This window comes from Lissotriton vulgaris, chromosome 2_1 (genome assembly GCF_964263255.1).
Source record: "Lissotriton vulgaris chromosome 2_1, aLisVul1.2, whole genome shotgun sequence".
NCBI lineage: Eukaryota > Metazoa > Chordata > Amphibia > Caudata > Salamandridae > Lissotriton > Lissotriton vulgaris.
The window spans coordinates 186,976,007-186,983,020 of NC_141687.1; positions in this window are offsets into that span (position 1 = coordinate 186,976,007).

Consider the following 7,014-nt stretch of genomic DNA (forward strand, 5'->3'; position numbering starts at 1 on the left):
CACAGAAGGACAGGCAGTGATGAGTCCGTGCACTTTCGAGGGAAACGTTTCTATTTCACTTTTCTCAAGAAGAAGAAGCGAAGAGATGGCTCTTTCATGTCTCTAAATATAATTTAAAAAGGAACCACACAACAGGGAGGATGGAAAGTAAAAGTGGCTAGTTCCGGTGGTGTGGCGTAGCGGCAAGAGTAGTTGGATCCGGTGCGCAGGGTTCACAGTTCAATCGTCAGCGGCAGCTCTGCTTAGCACCGTGTGACTCTGGGCAATAACTCACTTAATCTCCCCGACGGCCCCCGGTGCCATGAGACCCTTAGGGGAGATTAGGTTGCACTTAACAAATACCGGATTAATTACATATGTGCTCAGCCAGTGATTCTCAGCACTGATTTTATAGTATAAACGATTGTCTAATATCTCATTGGTCTGGGGCTAAGAGTGTGACTCTGTCCCATGTCTCGCTTGCTGTAAGTAGGATTTGTCTACATAGGCTTATTTGTATGTGTTTTGGGAATTTGAATGTGTATTGTGGGAGCAGACTGTTTTATATAGTATGGTGCAAGTGGTATAGTGGGCAAAAAACAGAAGGACTCGATTCCAGTCTGAGTAATTGCCAGTGACATCGGCCCATATGTACAAAGGCATTTTGCATTTCCTAACAGTGCGATTCGCAATTTCAGGCCGTTAGGAAATTCAAAATACCATTTCGGTATGTAGTAAGGCATTTTCGCTGGTGCAAAATGTGATTTATTTCTTGAAGAAATCACATTTTTGGAATCCCTAAATAGGAAATCACAAATTGGGATTTAGAAATAGTGAATCGCTAACACTATGCATGAAGAATTTCCTTATTGTTACTAGTGTCAAAAAGACCATTTAGAAAAAGCGATTACCATTAATGTTAAACCGGTGGTAGCCAGGGGCAAACTATAAAAAATCACCCAAAATGCATCTGGCTCTTTTAGACTGGAGGCTCTGTATGACTCGGCAAGGAGGAGGAGGATTTTGGCTAGTAGGCAGAAAAGTAGGAGGAGACAGGAGAGGATATTTAGGGTGAGAGGCACCCTCTTTGAACAGACTGAGGAGGAGATATATGAAAAGCACATACTCAGTAGTGAGGTAATTCTGGAATTAATTGCTAAGTTACAACCTCAGCCACACACCCCAAAAGTCAGAAGCAAAGCCATCCCACCGCATGTGCGGGTATTGTGGTGTCTACACCTTTCAGCTTGTGGCAGTTTCTAGGGAGTCATAGCAGTGGCAAGGGGGGAGTCACAAAATGCATTTCCTAGGTTTTTTCACAGGTTTCTGGACATCATGGTTAGCAAAGTGAACTAAAATATATTTTTTCCAAATACTCCCCAATATTTGCAACCGACCAAATTAATGTTTTACCGGGTAGCACAGTGTCCAATGTAATTGGCTGTGTTGATGTCACACATATTGCCATAAGTCTCCCCGATGCAAATTAATTAAGTATATAGAAATAGGAAAAGCACCCATTCACTCAATATTTAGGTAGCGCGTGACACCTCATACATCATAACCACTTCACATTGGAATATTTCCAGTACTCAAAAAATCACACATACGCCCTTTACTGAAGAAAACAAACTTGGACCGCTGAACCATGACAACTACAGACCCAATAAATGGACCTTTCCTGGGGAAACTGATATAAAGAGCAGCATTCGCCCAGATGTCACAATTCATTGAAGAGAATTACATACTTTCAGATTTCCAAACAGGATTCCGTCCGGGAAGAGGCACTGAATCTGCCCTCCTTGCCATCTGGGATTACCTGAAGAATACAGTTGACCACAACGGGGTTTCTGCGCTACTCCTCTTGGACCTCTCAGCTGCCTTTGACACGGGGGACCATGGCACTCTGAAACAAACATTCTATGAAGACGGTATGGAGGGAACTGCTCTAGACTGGATCGCGTCCTACCTTAGAAACAGAACTAATGTCATCCATACCCCACCTTTCACGTCCAAACAGTGCTTCTCAAAAGCAGGGGTCTCTCAATGTTCTATCATCTCGCCCAGTGCTTAATTTGTGCCGGTGCTTTCCGGTGCTTAGCACCGGCACTTAATTGACAGGGCCGGGTCTACGCATCTCGCCCGTGCGTCATTGATGGTTCTTAAAATTGTATTTACCGCTGTGTACTCAGCGTGTCAATTCACACTGCACAACACAACAGTGAGTGTGCGTGCGCTTGCTTGAAGCTGCCTGGTGGGCGAGCGCGGGACCAGTACACTGGCAGCAGTACTGTCTGTCACTCACCCTGGCACACACATTGATTTATTGGGGTGCGGGTGCTAGGGGCGGGCTGGATTTAGGTTCCGAGTGTTCTGATGCGTAGGGGACGTTGTACGTGCAGCGCGCTCAGAATTTGTCACGTGACCACCCGCGCCACCGCCGCGATGCTCCAGCATAACCCACCGCAGCCGCAGCCCACTGCTAACAAGGACAGGTTCTGGTATTGGGTTGGTAGAACAAACTGCAGCAACAGTGCACCAGGCCGCCTAATCTAAAATCTTCACTGAGCCGCCCGCCCACCACGAGTAAAAAGGTAGGAGATTGCAAGGGCCGAGGCAGCTCCATCCATACTGATTATGGCCGATGCCGAATCCGATGCAAATGCTGCAAATTAAATGCAATTAAAATTCATATTCACTTAAGGCCCACCGGCTGTAGCTTAGCGAATCGATATAGTTGTGCGGCCAGAAAGACTGGCGCCGCACTGAGTACTGTATTGCGCTGCTGCCCGCGGTTTAACTTAAGAAGACTAGTAAAAGTTTTAAGCCCTACTGTTGCTGCCCTAGCCTACCCGCCCAGCCGCTCGACTGTGACGTACTTGACCAAACATGGTGGCCTGGTGTGCGCAGCCGATCCCGATGGTAATGGTGGTTTCACTTTATTTCTCTCAGGTGCGGTGTGGCGGCGTTGTCGCTCGCAACGGATAATCAGTGTGTGTGAAATTGAAACATGCAATCATCATATGTTCATTATTTCTGGAGAAGTGGTCCTGCCCCTTATCTCTGTAAAATTGGAAGTCTTCTGTGGACACCTTGTGCGTCGCTGCGCGGCTTTAAGAGGGTTTTATGAGCGCGGCAAATTGCAGTCAGTAGTTACGGTGCTGCGCTTGCACGGCAATGAATTAACATTCCCAGTTATGGACAGGCTGTGTACATCCTCTGCAGTGTTGCACGCACATGTGATGATAACTTTTCTGAGCTTTGTCTAGATTGGGCCAAACAAAAGCGGACACTAAAAAGAAATCCGGGGTCAAGTCTGACGCGCCTTTTGATCTTGTAACGATGAGTGACGTGAAGGTGTAGTGTCGTGAGCCCTTGGCGCAGATGGGAGGCTCTCGGGGCCAGGGCCATTGACGTGTGAGGACGCGATGCGAGGCTTGCGTGGCTGCAGGCGGGGTGAACAGCAGGCAGGCAGCGCAGCCCCATCTCAGGATGAGTGATATGTACGCAAGGGGGAGGGGGGCTTGTGCTGAAAGGATGTCGGCTGTCCTTTGCTTGTAGTACTTACGGAAGTACGGTCGAGGAGCGCCTCAAACCCACCACAGCATTTAGCTTCACTCGGTTTAAATGGGCGGGAACGGAGTACCTTCATGTATTACTTTATATTGATTCCCGCGGGACTGGGTTCAGCAGGGGTGGGGTGGGGGGGATGGGGGCTGGGGCCGAGGGCTCATTGTTCTTGTGTACTCTCTCTCAGCACCTGCTTTTAGAACTGCCGGTGCTGCTGGGACACGTCCCACTTAATGCCCTGAGCATAAAACATGCCCCCGCATGACCTGCAGCACAGAGGGTCTTTAACCCTCCAGGGGGCCACCATTTAGCCTAAAGCCAATAAATATACTTAAGAAATGGAGACTCATTGACCCCTGATCACATTCTGCAGGGAGTGCCATTATTTTGCGATAGCCACTGACCCCAATAGAAGCCTCCACTAGCGTCTGCTTGAAGTTGTCCCTCTAAACGGCTGGGCATTCTGTTCACAGGGAATTCACAGCTTTGAACTACCTGTGTCAGACTCAGTGCTCGGTGCTTCCAGAGAAGCTGCTTCACATTAGTGACAAATATGTGGGAAATGAAAGTAGTTGCCATTAACCGTCAGTAATTTCGACTTTTGTACTTGTTAACGAGTTTATGAAACGTTGTTTACATCTCAAAGTGGGCGAATCTCGGACTCAAAGATCCTGCATGTATAGTGTGGCTTAGTGGCTAGAATTGTTTTACAATTACTCGCACAACGTGCACTTTTTTTGATGGGTTTACTCTTCCTGTTACAGCCCAGTGAAAGAGATAGTAACGGCCCTGCTCTCTGAGTAACGGTAACCCCAGCCCGGGCAACACTCTGAGGGCAGGGAGAGACATCACCAGTCACACTGAGGCTGCAGACGCAGAGTGCGCCCCGTGCCCGGCCCCGGTAGTAGGCGGGGGAAGGGGGCACGCAACATTACTGAGGCCACAGAATGGGCAACACTTGGTGGGAGCAGGGCAGCAGGGACAGAGGGAGGGACAGTACAAACAATCACACAACTAGTGCCTCACAGCCTCGGGGGCGGGGAGGGGCGGGGGGGGGGGGCGGCGGGGCGGAGTAAGGGCGACTCGCTGTCAGTGGTAGTGGTTGTGGTGCCCAAGCAGTCGAATGCATCGGCACCTGGAGGCCTGCAGGCAGTCCTCTTCAGTGCACTGAAGGGCAGGCAGGACACGCAGCTCAGCTGCCTCCTACCCGTGACCACCCAGCATCAAAAGGAACATATGGGCATATGTCTGTGCGTGTGCCACCACCACAGGGTGTAAAGACTTACAGTGTGTAAGTGAAGACACAGCCTCTAGAGAGACTACATCAAGGATGGGTTACCAAATAAATGGACTATTTTAATATATTTATCATTTGACCGAGCGAGCGAAGGGACCTCGGAGGGATGCAGCACTGCAGCAGGCTCCATGGGGTCTGAAGGAGAAGAGAGGCAGAGACTAGAGAGGTTCTTATAGCAGACAATGCTTCAACAAAAGAGGCAGCATGGGGCTTTGTGGAGAGAGGATCCTACAACAGGGACAGTTTCGAGAGGGAGCAGCTATACCCAGGGGGTGTACACAGGTCACAGGTGTTCTGAGTTTAACAGCAGTGCTGTGGGAGGCGACAGGCTGGGGCTATGGAAAGATGCTCCGTCCTATGCCAGCTATATTCAGGGGGCCAGCAATATTCAGGGCCGGGAGGGACATCTGTCTTTTCACAGTGCCAGTTAAGGAGGTGGGCGGAGCTAATATAGGAAGTGGGTGGGGCCGATGGAGGAAGGGGTGGAGTCATATAAAAGTAGGTGTGGCCTCTGACAAAGATTTGAGCACCTGCACTTCAAATTTTACAAATTAAGCACTGATCTCGCCCATGCTTTTCAACCTCTACATGAAGTCATTACCAGTACTGATCAATACATTTTACCTCGCGTGCTATAACTATGCAGATGATACACAAATACTCCTTCAGCTGGAATGCCCCAAAGACATTGGAAAATCACCAATTTTCAGCTGTCTCAAAGCTGTGGATCAGTGGATGACTTGGAGCCATCTCAGATTGAATGCTTCAAAAATGGAAATACGCACGTGTGGCGATTGGAAACATTACAACCTGCTTGCCGCATGGCCAAATGAACTGGGATCCCCGCCTAAAGTATAGAAGGAAGTAAGAAACCTCGGAATGACCATGTATTCCAAGCTGTCGATAAAAGCCCAAGTGGACAAACTAGCAAGATCAAGCTTGTCACTATAAAATGCTGCGACAAATTTTCCCTCTTTTGGGATTTCCACACTAGGTCCAAACTACCATCTCCCTTGTTCTGTTCAAACTCGATTATACCACGGATCACCTTTAACGACCATGAAATGACTACAACGGATTCAGAACTCGGCTGCCAGACTACTCTTGCATATCAAACCGCAAGACCACATCTGCCCTGTCTTGAAAGCCCTACATTGGTTACCGGTTGCCAGAAGATCCACGTAAAAGCTGCTTTGTATCACCCACAAAGTAATACATGGAATGGGACCGCTCTTCATCCGGAATAAAATCACCAAACACATTCAACAGAGGAGCCTCCGCTCTAAAGGAGCATCTCGCCTCAAAATCCTACCATTCAAGAAAATAAAACATGGGTGGCACATCCTTCTTTGTTCAAGCAGCCAAACTTTGGAACTCTTTACCCCCAACATAAGATCCACCGACAACCACCTTATCTTCAGAAAACTACTGAAGAATTGGCTCTTCCCCACATATGCACCATACGCAAACAGAAATTTACAGCATATCCCTCTGTATATAAGCATTTGTTTTCACTATAGATATCTATCTTTGTGTATTGCTTTTTATAAACATGTAGCATAATTATGTTGTTGAGAGAAAAAAAATATAATAATAATAATAATAATAAATAAATAAATAAATAAAAATCATCTTTGGTCAACATGTACTTGCTTCCATTGTGCATCTATGTACCTTCCATGTACTTGGATCTGTGAGCTGTATTTTGGCTAATTTTTAGGTCCCCTTTATGGGAATCAACAAACCTGGGTACCTTTAAAATCCCAAGATGTTGGAAGAAAAGGTCACAAAATTGGCGTACATACCTTATGTGGTCAAAACGGTACGGGGCCAAGCGTGAACTACCCTAAATAGCCAAAACAAATGCTTAGCACAGGGGGGGGGGAGGCCTAGCAGCGAAGGGGTTAAACACCTTTCACCAATGCGCTGCCCCCAGGGCAGCAGTGAATTCGCATCAGCCCTTGGACAATGCATTATCTCCATTAGATCCCACTGTTCCTGTTTACACCCAGTGCACCCTGGTGAAGCTGCACGGTGGCGCACACAGGGATAGTGCGAGCTATCTGCAATTCAGCCCCTGGTGTCTTATTGTCTGTGTATTGGGCAGGCATGGTGAATGCAGAAGGAAACATATTATGTGTAAACCTTTATTTAATTAACACAAAAGT